We start from the raw sequence: 17,769 nt of genomic DNA on the forward strand, positions 1-17,769 counted from the left end.
CCCTATGACATGGGGAAAGTTGGCAATCCGGTAAAAGTCCAACTTGGTCCTGTTAATTTCTGCCTCATTCCTGGGTAGGTATATGTATTGGGACATGTGCATCTAGGAAAGCCCTGAGGAACCTTGATAGTGCACTTTGGGATACCCCACCTGCCACAGCAATGATCCCCGGATAGCTCCCCGAGGCCAAGAGGTGCAGTGAGCATAGCACTTGCACATGCGTAGGAATGGCGCAGCCGCTCAGAGTCTGCCGTTCTAGCTGTGGTTTGAGTAATTCAATTAAATCTAGTATAGCTGCGCTGCTAAGTCTATATTTATCGTATATTTCCTCCTCGGTTTGCTGGAAGAGTGTCTGCCTTGTTCTGTAAATCTTCTCCTGTCTCTGGCTCCTCCTCCTCCTCTGCTGGGCTGCGTGGGCTCTCCTCCTCACTGCTATCAGGTATATCTCCGCCATCTTGAGTAACCCAGATGCCTTCTGGGTCTCCTTTTATACTTTGGTTATGATTACCACCTGCTCTGAGTTAGTGGTAAATTGGACATGCAAACTGGGCTTTTTGCGACTAGTCGCAATTTGCGAGTTGCTATTGCATATGGTTTGCGACTCGCAAATTGCGACTTCCTATTTGCGGGTCGCAAAATGGGGTCGCAAATTTTGCGAGTCGGTAACGGCTCGCATCGCTTTTTGCGAGTCGGAAATGGGATTTTTGCATCCCATTTCCGATTTTGCGGAGTCACAAATAGCGATTCGGGTCATTTGCGACTCGCAAACGTTTGCTACATCTGGCCCTAAGTCATGTAACCCAGGAACGGTTGTAGGCATCAAAGAGTTAGGACAAGAAAATATCAACTCTCTAAAAGTAACACTTTCAGAACTGTGATTTAAAATCTGTCTTACCCATGAATGAGGATTATAAATTACAATAGATCAGACACTGCTCCTAATCAAGAGTTAGCACTTATTAAGTGTAATGAGGCAAACCAATGTTATCCAATGGCAGAGGTAGGCCTCACAATAGTAAAAAATTAAGTTGTGAGTTTTTCACCAACTCAACATGTAAAACTTAAAACTACACATTCCATTTTTAATCACTTTGCACCCTCCCCTATGGAGTATGCATGTTCCCAGGTCAAAAAGGCAGTTTAAAACTACACACACAGGCTCCAATGGCAGGCCTAGGATATGTTTAAAAGACTACTTGAGTGAGTGCCCTAGGCCTACTAGTAGCATTTAATTTACAGGCCTTAGGTACATGTAGTACCACATTTCTAGTAGAAGTAAACTAAATGTGCTATTTGGGTGTAAGCCAATTTTATCATGTTTCAAAGACAGAGCACAAGCACTTTAGCACTGGTTAGCAGTGGTGAAGTGTGCAGAGTCCTAAGATCAACAAATCCATGTTCAGCGAAAACAGGAAGAGTAAGGCAAATGTTTAGGGGAAGACCACCCTAAGGCTGAAATGTTTAACAACATGGATGTACAGATTGTGGAGAGTTGAACGTGAGACCTTCACCTGTTTCTGAGGCAGGAGGTCTGTGATGTATGGTAAATGCTGCGTACTCTGGATACAATACTTTCCTTGCCAATTTCAGATCTGTTATATGACATGGGGCAATTCTGCTTTGACTTCCCTCACAGCTCCAGGCAGGTGAGGCATTGATGGGAAGTGTGAAGGAGACCCATGTCGCATCGCAGGAGGAATGTATCTTTCAGTGACACTTTGGAGGAAAATGCAGTGGCAAATGTATTGACACTGAATGTTCTCGATGGTGGCAGATAGAGCTCACCAGGACACACCTCACTGATTGATTATGTTATAAGAAAACTGTGCTCTTTTCAGATGCCTCCCACATTTTTGCCCTTTGGACCCATAGATGCTGGTTTTTCATCTCTGATAGTGCACTGAGACCTGCTAGCATGGCCTGGTGTATGTGTTCTTTTCCTAAATTGTTTGCAACATGGTAATTTCCTGATTGGCAAAACCTTCCCTCCTTGTAAGCCCCTAGTAAATGGTACCAATGATATCCATCGGTGGTAAAGGGGTCTTCAGGGCTGCAGCACAAGTTTGTGCCACCCTAGTTGACACATGCTAACTTCTGATGGCAGCCCTGCCAATGCAGACTGCCGGAGAGGTGCAAACTGCTTGAATTCAAGTGTGCTCTCACCATAAGTGGCACATTCGCCTTCACAGCCTTACATATATGTCATACACCCCTAATGAAGGCCTCTGCAGCTCAGGAGGTAGGGTTCATCATATTTAAGGTGCAGGCATATAAGCACAAGCTTACATGTCTTTATTTCATACCTTTAATTAAGGTACACTATAAGTGCATGCCAGTCCATAGTATAAAATGGGACTTAAGCTCAGGCAGACCTGGGTTGCTAGCTCCATTATGGTACCGCCTCGCTATGTCTAGTTTGGTATCAAAAAACTTAATTTCTCTCCTGCAACATGAATCTGATGTCGAGGGACGGCTGGCATGCACTCAGGTGGCACACTAGAGATTGCCCACCTATCTACCACCCTTCTTTGTGCCCTTGCTGGTCCACCCACCTTTTTTCGTGCACTTGCTGCCACCAAGACAGGCTTCTGATGCCCCTGTCAGGCAGCATGGATGCTCTCAGAGGTCAGGAACAAAGTCTGAGATAGGAAGGAGGTCACACCTCCCGCCCCCCAGGTAGGCTACTGAATAGAGCCTTCCGGATGGTGAGCTGCAAAGGCTTCTCCGCCTCTAATAGCCATTGGTGCTGTCCCCCAGTGGAAGAAACATCCCTCCATCTACCCCAGGCAAATTTGCTAATGGACAGGTGGGAAATAAGGTATGCAGGACTGTGCACAGCACTACCAAGCTTACCACACCTCTAGGGAGAGCAGTCAGTTCAGTGCACTAAATTTTGATTTTGATTAGAGGGTTCTGGGTAGCTAACGGTGACCTGTCCCAACAAATGTGGTCACCTCAGGGGCAGATTAGCTGCAGGAGCTAGCTGGCTATAGGTTACTATCCTCCACAACCCTAAGTCCCCTACATCCAGAAGTTAAGGGAGACCCTTGATACCAGAACCTCGGATTTGATGAACAAGGAGGAGCTCTGCATCACTAACAACTGGACTCTTCTCACTGCACCAAAACAAAAGAGAGATACTCTGTCCCTGAGGCAAGAGGCTGGGAACTGAATGAACGACCCTCATACTTGGCTGAAACTCATCACTCCCTACCAGAGGGACCCCTGTGGAAGCCACGACACACTCAGGCCCTCATTCTGACCTCGGCGGTAAAAGGCGCTTACCGCCGGTCAGAAATCCTCCATAATTCCGCCGCGGTCGCGGTAATCCGCCACGGTCATTCTGACCCGCAGCAGCCAAACCGCCGAAAATCCGACAGCCACAACAGACCGCCAGACCAGCGGTCGGCGGAAAAGTGGAGGTGACCAAACCTCCACCGTCACGCCAACAGAAATACGCCCATGCCATTCTGACCCACGAATCCACGCGGCGGTCTTTCAAACGCGGTTTTCCATTGGCGGTACACACCGCCGCGGTCAGAATACACACAAACGAACAAAACTCAGCAACATTGGACGATTTGAATTCCACACACCTGATACACATACACACACCACTCCCACACACACAATACAATATAAAACACACACCCACATCACCCACAAACCCCATCGACCAAAATCCAAAAAGAAGCACTGAGAGACACAGCAGCGATCATAGAACACCATCACACAGAGGCACACTACACCATCACCCACACAATATCCACACACAAAACAACACACACCACCACACTCAACACACTTAACTACACATACTCCACCCCACACATCATACACACCACTCCATGGCACCCCAAAGACACCCCCGCTTCTCAGACGAAGAACTCAGGGTCATGGTGGAGGAAATCGTTCGGGTAGAGCCCCAGCTCTTCGGCACACAGGTCCAATACACCAGCATTGCCCGGAGGACGGAGCTTTGGCAGAGGATTGTCGACAGGGTCAACGCTGTGGGACAGCACCCCAGAAATCGGGAAGACATCAGGAAGCGATGGAACGACCTACGGGGGAAGGTGCATTCCATGGTATCCAGGCACAACATCGCCGTGCAGAAGACTGGCGGAGGACCCCCACCTCAACCCCCACAATTTACAACATGGGAGGAGGAAGTCTTGAACATCCTGCATCCTGACGGCCTCGCAGGAGTCGGCGGAGGAATGGATTCTGGTAAGTTGAAGCTTCAATACTGCTTCCCCCCCACCTGCATGCCAAATCATACCCCAACCCTCACCCCCATCCTCGAACCCCACCCTCACCCCCACCCCCATCCTCACCCCCACCCTCACCCCCACCACCATCCTCACCCCCACCACCATCCTCACCCCCACCCCCAGCACACCTATTCCCTGCCAATGTCTCACCATCACAACCCACACATCCCAAAACCTAGGCCTGCATGCGTCCACTAAGCATGGACACCCATCACCAAAGCATGCCCAATGCATATACACATCCCCCCCACAAGCCACCCTCACCAAAGCCCCCACACATGAATGCCAGCACTTGGGGACACGGGAACCCACAGATACACCCATATGGCACACATTGAAACTATAACCATACCTCTATACCCCTGCAGGACCCGACCGCCAACACACCGCCACGGAGGGCCCAGAATTCTCCACACCCCCCACCCAAGAGGCCGTCAGCGATGACAGCAGCTCTGTCGACCTGGACACTGATGACCAGCCCGGACCATCGGGGACCTCTGGACAGTCGGTTCCCCTCAGACAGCCACAGGCCACTACAGACCCAAACCCCTCTGGGAACACCAGCACAGCTCCCACCCAGCGGGCCCATGCCTCTGTCTCCACGGCGCGTCAATCAGCGGTGTGTCTACCACTACAGGGCACCCATGATAACCCACCACCCCAACAACAACAGGGACCTGGGGGCAGTGGTAGTGGGCACACCGGCCAGGGGGCAGAGGCCCAGGGAAACAGGGGAACTGGGAGGGCAGCTGTGCGACAGGGGGGGGACGGGCCCAGGGAACCCACTCTCCACGAGGCCCTCACCACCATCATGGGAGCATACAACCGCTCCCAGGAGACGATGGCGACGGTACTGGCCAGGTTCCAGGAGATCCAGGTACTGCAGGAGGAACACTATCGGGGGTACAGGGAGGACATCAGAGCCCTCACCTCCACCCTGGTTACCATGGTAGGGCTGCTGCAGGAACTCATCAACACCAGGACGGACACTCAACAACAACAAAGGGCCAGTGCCACTAGCCTGGACCAAGAACAGCCAACCACCTCCGCCGGCGCTAGTGGACAGGAGGCCCCCGCACAACAGCAGCCCACCAGACCCCCACCTCCTGCAGGAGAAGAACCACCCCGCAAGAGGGCCCTGAGATCTTGCAAGAAGACAGAGTAGGATGTCAAGACCCCCGCCAGCAAAGGATACCACCTGATGTCATCCCACTGTCCCACATTGTCACCCTGTCCATCCTTGAACTGCCCATGCTCCATCTCTCCACAGGCCTATGGACAATGCACCTGTGTGACTGTTACTCTGGACTCTGCCATGGACATTCATTCACCATAGCCCCCACCCACTTGAAACCACCCATCCCATTTTGAGCACTGAAATAAACACCTATTTTGCACAAAACTATCTGGAGTCTGGCTGTGATTTCAAAATATTGTAATTGACATGACAGTGCAAATATGTCCTTGTACATAGTGAAGTCAACAAACAGCTGCCACAAAGCTGTAGTCCATGGGGAAACGAAGCACAGGACTCGTAGTGGGGACCCCAGATCTGAAATAGGGAGGGAAAAGCCACAACTCAGTCATCATACACTGGGGCAAATAGACAGGCAGCAGAGATGCAGGAGAGTAGTTTACATTTACTAAATTATGTTTGAATTGTTACCTGTGTCCTATTGGAAGTACTGTGCAATGATTCTGTCCCTGTTGTCTGTTTCAGCCCCGTCGTCTTCCTCCTCGTCACTCTCCACAGGTTCCACAGCTGCCACAACACCACCGTCTCGACCATCCTCCTGCAGGAAAGGCACCTGGCGGCGCAAAGCCAGGTTGTGAAGCATGCAGCAGGCCATGATGATGTGACACACCTTCTTAGGTGAGTACATTAGGGATCCACCTGTCATATGCAGGCACCGAAACCTGGCCTTTAGGAGGCCGAAGGTGCGTTCGATCACCCTCCTAGTACGCCCATGGGCCTCATTGTACCGTTCCTCTGCCCTGGTCCGGGGATTCCTTACTGGGGTCAGTAGCCACGACAGGTTGGGGTACCCAGAGTCCCCCAATAGCCATACACGGTGTCTCTCTAGCTGTTCCATCACGTAAGGGATGCTGCTATTCCTTAGGATGTAGGCGTCATGCACTGACCCAGGGAATTTGGCATTTACATGCGAGATGTACTGGTCAGCCAAACACACCACCTGGATGTTCATGGAATGGTAACTTTTTCTGTTCCTGTACACCTGCTCACTGTCTCTTGGGGGAACCAAAGCCACATGTGTCCCATCAATGGCACCAATGACGTTGGGAATATGTCCAAGGGCATAGAAATCACCCTTCACTGTAGCCAATTCGCCCACCTTAGGGAAAAGGATGTAGCTCCTCATGTATTTCATCAGGGCAGACAACACTCTGGATAACACCTTCGAAAACATGGGCTGAGACATCCCAGAAGCAATTCCCACTGTTGTCTGAAATGACCCACTTGCCAAGAAATGGAGTACTGACAGGACCTGCACCAGAGGGGGAATCCCTGTGGGTTGGCGGATGGGGGACATCAGGTCGGGCTCCAGCTGGGCACACAGTTCATGTATAGTGGCACGGTCAAGCCGGTAGGTCAGGATAATGTGGCGTGCTTCCATTGTCGACAGGTCCACCAGCGGTCTGTACACGGGAGGATTCCTCCTTCTCCTCGCCAAACCCAGCGGACGGTGCCTAGGAAGGACAACATGGAGCACACAGTCAAGCAACCCACAGGTACGTACTCACAGCTTGCACAGTAAACGATTCTCTATGCAGTGAATGGCGTGTATGAGTGGCAATGCAAGGCCTAGGCCTGTGTGACGCAGTTGAAATTGAGCCATGTGGACCCTCGAAATGGCGGCTGCCTGACCTGTGAAGTGTGACAATGGGATGTGAGGTCAATGCGCTGGCGTGGCACACCGCGGCGGTCGGCGGTTGAAGACCGCGGCGCGAAGCCGCATTGGTTAACATTGAAGCCTATGGGTTTCAGGAGCCAATGGCGAAGGGCGCCGGCGGTGGCGGTACGCACCGCCGCGGTACGCACCGCCGCGGGCGTGACCGCCATTTTCTATCTACTTATTCACTCGCGACTTGAACTTTCACAGGAGAGGACCTATACTGCAAGTGTTGCTGTGACCTCGGTCTGGAAGGGACAATGGCTGCTGGCCTGGGGAAAGGGCCCCTGCCTTCACTGGAGAAGAGTTGGAGAAACTTGTGGATGGGGTCCTCCCCCAGTATGCGCTACTCTACGGTCCTCCAGACCAACAAGTGAGTTTAATTCAATATGGATTTGGGGCCACTGGCTGGCTTGGGGGCCTGGCAGGGGGCCTGGCGGGGATGGGGGGCATGTTGGGCCTGGCGGGGGGCCTGGCGGGGGGCCTGGCGGGGATGGGGGGCATGTTGGGCCTGGCGGGGGGCCTGGCGGGGGGCCTGGCGGGGATGGGGGGCATGTTGGGCCTGGCGGGGGGCCTGGCGGGGGGCATGGCGGGGATGGGGGGCATGTTGGGCCTGGCGGGGGCATGGCGGGGATGGGGGGCATGTTGGGCCTGGCGGGGGGGCATGGCGGGGGGCCTGGCGGGGATGGGGGGCATGTTGGGCCTGGCGGGGGCCTGGCGGGGGCCTGGCGGGGGGCATGGCGGGGATGGGGGGCATGTTGGGCCTGGCGGGGGGCATGGCGGGGGGCCTGGCGGGGATGGGGGGCATGTTGGGCCTGGCGGGGGGCCTGGCGGGGGGCATGGCGGGGATGGGGGGCATGTTGGGCCTGGCGGGGGGCATTGCGGGGATGGGGGGCATGTTGGGCCTGGCGGGGGGCATGGCGGGGATGGGGTGCATGTTGGGCCTGGCGGGGGGGCATGGCGGGGGTCCTGGCGGGGATGGGGGGCATGTTGGGCCTGGCGGGGGGCCTGGCGGGGGGCATGGCGGGGATGGGGGGCATGTTGGGCCTGCGGGGGCATGGCGGGGGCCTGGCGGGGATGGGGGGCATGTTGGGCCTGGCGGGGGGCCTGGCGGGGGGCATGGCGGGGATGGGGGGCATGTTGGGCCTGGCGGGGGGCATGGCGGGGATGGGGGGCATGTTGGGCCTGGCGGGGGGGCATGGCGGGGGGCCTGGCGGGGATGGGGGGCATGTTGGGCCTGGCGGGGGCATGGCGGGGGGCCTGGCGGGGATGGGGGGCGTTGGGCTACTGGCAACGAAAATGCAGACAAACTTGAACGTGGTATTTCTCCCTCCCTGTACGTGTCACATAGGTCCGCGCCCATGAGAAGATCGGGATTTGGCGTGCCATCGCCAAGGAAGTCCGGACCCTGGGGGTCCACCAGCGACGGGGCACCCACTGCCGCAAGAGGTGGGAGGACATCCGCCGCGGGACCAAGAAGACCGCCGAGTCTCTGCTGGGGATGGCCTCCCAACGTAGGCGGGGTGCCTGCCGTCAACTGACCCCCCTGATGTTCCGGATCCTGGCGGTGGCCTACCCTGATTTGGATGGGCGCGTGAGGGCAGCACAGCAGACACAAGGGGGTGAGTACAAGCATAATCTACTCTGTTGTCGCGCAGTGGAGGTGTCTGGGTGGGGGAGGAGGGCTGTGGGTCCCCCTAGGCCAGGGCGATATCTGTAGGCTGTGCACCCCCGTAAGCCCCTGTGTCCCCAGCCACCACCCTCAGTAGTGTGCCAGTACAGCCATCCCTGGGCCGTGTCATCCATGGGTGCAGTTGTCAACTCTAGGCGTGTAGGGCATGTTCCACGGAATGCGTAGCGGACCCCAAGTGCGCAACTTAGTGCAGGGGGCATCTGTGTCTGTCATGTCCGCTAACTGTACCGGTGATCCATGTACTCAAAATCTCTTTATTTCTCTCTCCCCCCCCCTTTTTGTTTGTCTTTCTGTGCTTGTGTGCATCAGCATCATCAGGCGGAGGAGAAGTGGCATCGGGGCAGGAGGGAGCTGCATCTCACATGGCCCAGGAGGGCCATGCCACAGAGTCTGACTGGACCAGTGAGACGGATGGCGAGGGGAGCTCCACAACGGGGACGACTGGAGCCTGCAGTGACACGGACACGTCCTCGGAAGGGAGCTCCCTTGCGGGGGTGGCACCATCCGTGCCCCCGCCATTACAGGTACAGCCGCCAACCAGCGCACCATCTCCGCCCTCCCAGCAGCCCCTCAGCGTTCGCCCCGTGCCCGCTCTGCCAGGAAGCCGGGCATCTCCTTCGCCCCAGGCACCTCAGGCCCTGCCCCTGTTACCCCCGCTGCCCTCAGTGAGGAGGTCATTGACCTCCTCCGAACGCTCATTGTTGGGCAGTCTACCCTTTTGAATGCCATCCAGGGGGTGGAGAGGGAGGTTCATCGCAGCAATGCGTACCTGGAGGGCATTCATTCGGGTCAGGCTGCCCATCAGCGATCGTTGCAGGCTCTGGCCTCAGCACTGACGGCAGCCATTGTCCCTGTCTCCTGCCTCCCTCTACTAACTCCCTACTCCCAGTCTCCTGTTCCTCTGCCTGTCCCACCCACACCATCAGACCAGCCTGCACACACCTCAACACCCAAGAGCAGCTCATCCAAACATAAGCACCACAGATCACGCAGACATTCACACAAGCAACATTCCGATGCAGACATGCCAACAGTCACTACCACCTCTGTGACCCCCACCTCCTCGTCTGCCTCCTCCCTCCCTGTGACGTCTACACTCACACCTTCATTCACCTCACCATCAGCCAGTGTTTCCATCACCAGCACACCCTCCAGTACAGTCCGCACACGTGCAGTCACCACCCCCACTGCCATTTACACGTCCCCTGTGTCCTCTCCCACTGTGTCTGTCACCCCCTCTTCCACACCACACAAACGCAGCCACCCACCCACCCAACAGCCATCCACCTCACGACAGCCTATCCCTCCTGCACCTGCACCCAAAGACAGCAAACGTGACTCACCTACAACCACATCCTCTTCCTCCACTCCCATTCCCACTGTACCTACCACTCTCCATTGTCCCAAGAAAATCTTTCTCGCTACTGCTAACTTCTTTCCTGACCCTGAGCCCCCCCCTCCTTCTCGTCGGGGTAAGAAGAGCACCTCAGCCACCACCAGCCCTGCAGCCCCCTTGACAAGGGTGCAGGGGTATTGGAGCCCACCAGCCCGCATGTCTGGATCTTCGCCCAGCAGCAAGGGGACAGGCAGCCCACCCCCTGGGAAGAGGAGCAGAAGGCGGAAGAGCCGCCGCAGGAGCCCGGGTTCTATATCCCCCCAGGACACTAGCCAGCCACCGTCAACAGCCACAGCTCCAAAGGGAGGAAAGGGCCACAGACTCCCGACTAAGGAGGGCAAGGGCAGCAAGGCGGAGAAGTCAGGAAGCAGGCCTGCTGCCCATGGAGGACCCGTCACAGCTGCCCAGGAGGAGCCCACAACCCCCATAGCCGCTGCCCAGGGAGGACCCGTCACAGCTGCCCAGGAGGAGCCCACAACCCCCATAGCCGCTGCCCAGGGAGGAACCGTCACAGCTGCCCAGGGAGAGCCCACCACCCCCATAGCCGCTGCCCAGGGAGGACCCAGCCCAGCTGGCCAGGAGGGCCCCACCACCCACAGCCCAGGTGGGCATTGAAGGAGCACCATCCCCGCTGCCCAGGAGGGCACCACCAGGCAATGAGCAGTTGGCCATAGAATGGCCGCCGTCTCCAGCACCGCTCCGCTGGGGACCGCCGTCTCAAGAACCGCTGAACTGGGCCCTTCAAGGCAAGAACCGCTGAACTGGGCCCTTCAAGGCAAGAACCGCTGAACTGGGCCCCGCCGTCTCCAGCACCGCTCCGCTGGGGACCGCCGTCTCAAGAACCGCTGAACTGGGCCCTTCAAGGCAAGAACCGCTGAACTGGGCCCTTCAAGGCAAGAACCGCTGAACTGGGCCCTTCAAGGCAAGAACCGCTGAACTGGGCCCCGCCGTCTCCAGCACCGCTCCGCTGGGGACCGCCGTCTCAAGAACCGCTGAACTGGGCCCTTCAAGGCAAGAACCGCTGAACTGGGCCCTTCAAGGCAAGAACCGCTGAACTGGGCCCCGCCGTCTCCAGCACCGCTCCGCTGGGGACCGCCGTCTCAAGAACCGCTGAACTGGGCCCTTCAAGGCAAGAACCGCTGAACTGGGCCCTTCAAGGCAAGAACCGCTGAACTGGGCCCCGCCGTCTCCAGCACCGCTCCGCTGGGGACCGCAGTCTCAAGAACCGCTGAACTGGGCCCTTCAAGGCAAGAACCGCTGAACTGGGCCCTTCAAGGCAAGAACCGCTGAACTGGGCCCCGCCGTCTCCAGCACCACTCCGCTGGGGACCGCCGTCTCAAGAACCGCTGAACTGGGCCCTTCAAGGCAAGAACCGCTGAACTGGGCCCTTCAAGGCAAGAACTGCTGAACTGGGCCCTTCAAGGCAAGAACCGCTGAACTGGGCCCCGCCGTCTCCAGCACCGCTCCGCTGGGGACCGCCGTCTCAAGAACCGCTGAACTGGGCCCTTCAAGGCAAGAACCGCTGAACTGGGCCCTTCAAGGCAAGAACCGCTGAACTGGGCCCTTCAAGGCAAGAACCACTGAACTGGGCCCTTCAAGGCAAGAGCCGCTGAACTGGGCCCTTCAAGGCAAGAACCGCTGGCCCTTTGGCAGACGTGGCAGGGCAGGATCTGTCTCGGGCAGGGCTGCAGGATGTCCTCTGGCCAACATGCCTCCTCCAGTGGCAGTGGAGTCTGTTATGGACTGTTTGGACTGTGGCTTTGCACTCCCCAGGATGGCCCAGTGGGCAGGCCACCCACTGTATGGACTGTATGGACTGTGGCTTTGCACTCCCCAGGATGGCCCAGTGGGCAGGCCACCCACTGTATGGACTGTATGGACTGTGGCTTTGCACTCCCCAGGATGGCCCAGTGGGCAGGCCACCCACTGTATGGACTGTATGGACTGTGGCTTTGCACTCCCCAGGATGGCCAAGTGGGCAGGCCACCCACTGTATGGACTGTATGGACTGTGGCTTTGCTCTCCCCAGGATGGGCCAGTGGTCATGGAGTCCCCTCGTGGATCTGGCGTTGTGTACTCAAGTGGCTGAGGTGCCCCCCCTTCCCTTCCCCCTGAGGTACCTGTCCTTTTTTCTTTCTGATGCCCCTGCAGTGTTCTCTCCGTGGAGTTCTTGTCGTGGGACTGGGCCTTGCCCCTTTGCTCAGGACCCCTGTGGTCCACGGACAGTGGTTGGACTACATATAGTAGATGTATATATTTTGTACCTAGTTTATTTATTTATTTGGATTACTGCTGTCCATTTTTCAATATATCTGCCCGTTTAAGATCTCTTCTTTTGGTCTTTGCATTATTTCGGAGGGAGGGGTTTGTGGGTTGTGACAGTGATCTGTGGGAATGCATTGATGTGTGTGTTGTAGTGGGTGTGGGTGGGTGGGTGTGTGCCGGTAATCTTTTCCCTCCCCTGTGTCGTAGGTGCAGTACTCACCGATGTCTTCCGCGCCGCCGGGCGTGCTCCTGGTACAGGAGCAGGTATAGGAGTGCGGGGATGACCTGTAACTCGGGTTCCATACTGCCGGAATCTCGCGTGGAGTATGTGGAGGTGAGCGTTTTCCCGTTCGTAGTCTGTTTCCGCCGTGTTTTTATCGGCGGGGCTCCCGCCCCGGAAAAGGTGGCGGATTGGTGGGTCGTTATCGGGTAGGCGGTACATTGTCTCCCGCCGGGCTGTTGGCAGTGACTGCCAGGCTGTTTGTTTGTACCGCCGTGGCGGTCGGAGTGTTGAAGCGGCGGTCTCTGTTGGCGGTAACCGCCAGGGTCAGAATTCTATTTTTTGGACCGCCAGCCTGTCGGCGGTATGGTCGCGGCTTTAACACCGACCGCCAGGGTTGGAATGAGGGCCTCAGTCTCCTATGGACTAATGACACTAGTCCACTGCAAATTGCAAGTAAAAAGACGCTCTGGGACCAAAGAATCAGCAGCCATCAGGCCTGGTGAGAGATTGCCTGAATCCAGTTAGTGAAGTGCATTGTGGGAGTCATAGTCCAGCCTTCCACAAAATCACAGGTCGCTACCATACTCCCCTGGACATCCAGATGTCTCCAAAGCATTTTGCGTTGCTTACCGCTACCAAGGCTTGTTGGCCACCAGCCAAGTAACTGACTCTTTAACTTGTCACTGCAACAGTAGAGCACTGCCCAGCACTTGTGACCAATGTCAGCAATGACCCCACAGCTGAGTCTTTCAAATGGTGTCAATTACTTTTCGCCCATGTTGTAACTCTTAAATGCTTAACACATATTCCTCTAAGTAAAGCCTGACTGTTCTTTGCCACACTACCAGGACTTAGCTGAGGATTTACTTGTGTGAATCCAAGGACCATTTCTGGGGTATGGGGAGAGTTTTACATGGTGAGGACTAACCCCCACACTACATAATACTCCACTTTCTTACAGATGTCCACTGCCAACTCGGAATGGAGACACAACTTGTGGTCCCCAGCTGATGCCACTCAGCTCATCTAATGTGGTGTTCGGGGACCTCAGTAGGTGGTTAGCTAACACAAAACATTTTGCTGAGCCCGTTTTTGCTGGCCATAGGACTCTTTACTTCTGTTAACCAGTTGTAAGGTGTTTGTGCTATCCTCTTTAAACATGTTAGAATTGGCATAACCCGAATTGATATATTTAATTTAGCTGTAAATCCATAGTATATGGTAAAACATGTACTCAGAGCCTGTAAGTTAAATGCTACTGGTGGGCTGCAGCACTCATTGTGCCAGTGTAAATCATGTCTCCAGGCCTGCCATTGCAGTCTGGATATGCAGTTGAACAAGTTACTTACCTTCGGTGATGCTCTTTCTGGTAGAGACTCTATCTAACCATAAATTCTTCAACTTTTAAATATTCCCCAGGCATCAGATTGGATCCTGGAACTTTTCCAGTAGTACCTCTGTGGGCCGGTAGGTGGAGCCAGTGACTCAGTTCCACTCCAGAAATGATGTTTGGAGTCTGTATAGTGTCAATTCAGCTTGCTGTTGTCGTTTTTTTTTTTTACTATCAGCACCTCCAGATACAGAGCCCTAATAGCTAAATAGTATATGCAATAATTTTAAAGGATAGAGTCCAATCACAAAACAAAGAGGATGGGAGGGTCTGTGAGGATTGTGCTGTTAAATGGAATCTCTACCAGAAACAGCACTACCAAAGATAAGTAACGTGCTCTTCTGATAGAAACCTCAGGTTCCTCACCTCTTGAATAGCCTCTCTTAGTGAACTTGGTTGTCCAGGCAGTAGTACTTCGTGAATGAATGAAGTGACACCGGCGTAGCTACCTAGTATTTGTCCAGTGAAGTATATGGAAAAGTGATGGCTGGAACGTTTGAAATAATCTCGGCCATTGGTAATTTCTGAGCCACATCCCAATACACTGTTATTTAGCACACACAACTTTTTTTTCCCAGGTTGTACAGCTCAGCCATCTGATCATTGATATCAATGACACTTATTAAGATATTTAATTCAACCTGGAAAAAGTTACATTTATGAGAAGAGAAACATTATTCTATTTTGTATTATACTACTTGTTTTGTATAATGCAGCATTGTTTGGGTGTACCACCTCAGTACCACAACTATACTCAAAATCTTAGATTGGACACCTTAGTGCAGTAACCAGCTATGCAGGCTATAATCATGTGAAATACCATAAAGGGACCTGCAGAGCTGTTCGAAGCTAGCAGCGTACTGAAAACCATAAAACCTTGCATCTGTCTTTGCACTTCATTTTCCAACACACTGCTATGCGCTTCATTGCATAACAGCATAGTTGCACCTCAGTGATCACCCTACGTGACATGGAAACACTTCCCACATAGGAATAAAACAAAAACAACATAATTGTGAACCCCCCCCCCCCGCTTCCTCAGCAGGGGTGCGAGGTGTTACTGGACTGATGGCATGCCAGTGCATCTGGCAACAAACTGATTGGTACTGTCGAAGTTTGTGCTGACAGACAACACCAGCTTGGTTTGCCCATACTAGTACTCAAGGCACCGCTGCATTATGGATGTTGCAGTTCAAAGGCCTATACATCATGCTGGTGACTGGCCTGCCAGGGCTACTTTCAGAAACGCGTTGCTCTGTGCAGAGACCTGTGACAGACTCCCACTGGCTGAAGCAACAGTAAGTGATTTAAGCAAATGGCCTGCCACGCATGACCACCTGTAACAATAACTGTGTTCCTCCTTATGTAAGGAGACTAGGCCTGTATTTTTTTGCTGCTTGTATTTAGCACCTGGTGAAAGGTCATCTAGTATTTATTGTCTGGGCTCTGGGGTAGCTAATTTTAGGTCTGCTTTGGTACCTAAAGTAATCTTTATTGAAAATGCCAATGCAAAACCTTTAGGGGTTTGCTCTATGGCTGTTTTCCAGACACGTGCTCAGTTAAAAAACACGCACCAGGTATCCTGCATAATTTGAGGTCAGGGTGTGGAAGCATTTGCAAGCCTAACATGCTGTGAAACGATCACCACCCTACCTTGCCCACTAACTAGGCATGTTATTTCAGTGTGCACTGCACACAGATGAGCAGGACTTTACTAATTGTTAGTGAATAGTACCATTTTTTATTCTTTTCTCCATAGCAACTCTCTTGAGCTTTTTCTAGTCAAACCCGCGTTCTCAGGTGTGTAGCTCCGGCAGTTTGCGGGAAGGGTGGGGCTCAGCGGGTGGAGGGGCTTGGGTTATCACACCCCCTATTGTAAATAGTTGCGTACAAGGACTTTTCAGTTGGGTATGGTGATGTGTCTGTCAGATTTCACACATACGCACAGATACAGAAACACACTCTCCCTTTCTCTGTTTAAAGTCCTAAAAATGTTATTTATATTACAAAATGTTGTGTTTTTTCTCACTGAGCGTTCCTAGAAATCCACACTCCTCTCCCTTTCCACTGCCCCTTAAGCTCTTCTCATGCACCCTACTTGTTGTATAATGTATTTTAACATTATATGCCAGCATAATTGTTGGAAAATATGAAGCTCACCCCTCCACCAATCTTACTGACCAAGCTACGGCCCGCCCGTTCTCTTTCTCATATCTTTTGCCATCTGCAAACAGCCCATGGTTTCCATGTTCATGTTGAGTAACTCGTTCAGTCCAAGCCTTTTTTCCTTAGCTTTCTGGGACTTATAGTCCTCATTCAATAATGTGATAAACACTACTACAAATCCCAGAATGTAAAGAAAAAAGCATGGTTTGGATGCACTATTCACACGTGGAAGTGGAATATTCGAGAGCTATCTATGGCTGTACTTCTCGTGCATGCACTGACTTTTTTCCTCTGCTTTATCCTTCTTTGTCCTTTCCAACCCACTACCTTTCTGCCCCCCACCCTTTCTGCTTCCTTCCTGTTATTCACTTCCTACCCCCCTTTTGTTTAGTATCTGCTGCAGTCTTCTTGTTTCTCTCAGCTAAGCAGACCAGGCTACTAATTTCTTTCTGTCCACATCCAGTATTCACTGCAACACTAGGGACACACGACTTCCACTGTACCTAAGATTGAGTGAATGACAAACCTGTCACCTCGCACTGTAAAAGGACTAATGGCAGGAAGACAGAGCATTCAGTAGAAAACAGCTTTGTCCTATCTGTTTTTATTCTGTTTAGTTTTTTAGGTAGAGCGGGCAAGCCCTCTGACATGTTGTAATCTCTGTGGGCTTTTAACCACGCCCACCACATGCCCATCACTCTCACTCGTTCATGGGCTTGCCTTCCAAAAATCCTTCGTTATCATTGGTTAATGCTTTACGTTTGTCCCTCCTTGGGACAGTTTTGTTACCACCTTGGCCATCAACCCTCTTACATGGATAATTGCATGTTTTCCGATACATTTGACTGCGAGTGAACTTCTTCCTTTTGTGTCTCTCCTTTACGCTCATGCTCATTGCGGCCATGGCCCTTTGAATCGGCTCGCTTATGTCAACTGTTTTACTTTTCATTTTCAATTTATGTGGCAAGAAAAGTCCAGTTTGGAATTTAGAGCGTTAATAGCTCTAACTCGAGCAAACGTGAGACCCATTGCATTGCAACTGATTGTCTCATAACTGATACCCTTGAATTGCAAGTGCAAGGAAAGCACAGAACTCAGTTGCAGGCCATTAAATAGAGTGAGTTGCTCACTTAAATTACTCAGCTGAGGTGCATTACACAGATTGTCTGCCTTTGGATTAGGACACAAATCTTCAGTACTTCCAATGAACTGAAGGTTGTCAGCATATTTAATATATTTGTAATTACCATTTTGTCTCAGGTGTTAGATGTTAGAAAGCAGCACCTTCTGGAAGTCCCTAACAACTGGAAACTTCCTCCTGATCACTAATGGCATCCTCCCCTCTTTCCATGAAGCTATTAATTATGTAAGTTTACCAGGTTGGTGGTGAAGAATGCTTCATTTTAACTTCATGGACTAGGTTACAAAAGCTGTGCCCCGGTGCTAAAAATGA

The sequence above is a fragment of the Pleurodeles waltl genome, chromosome 4_2, assembly GCF_031143425.1.
Source record: "Pleurodeles waltl isolate 20211129_DDA chromosome 4_2, aPleWal1.hap1.20221129, whole genome shotgun sequence".
NCBI lineage: Eukaryota > Metazoa > Chordata > Amphibia > Caudata > Salamandridae > Pleurodeles > Pleurodeles waltl.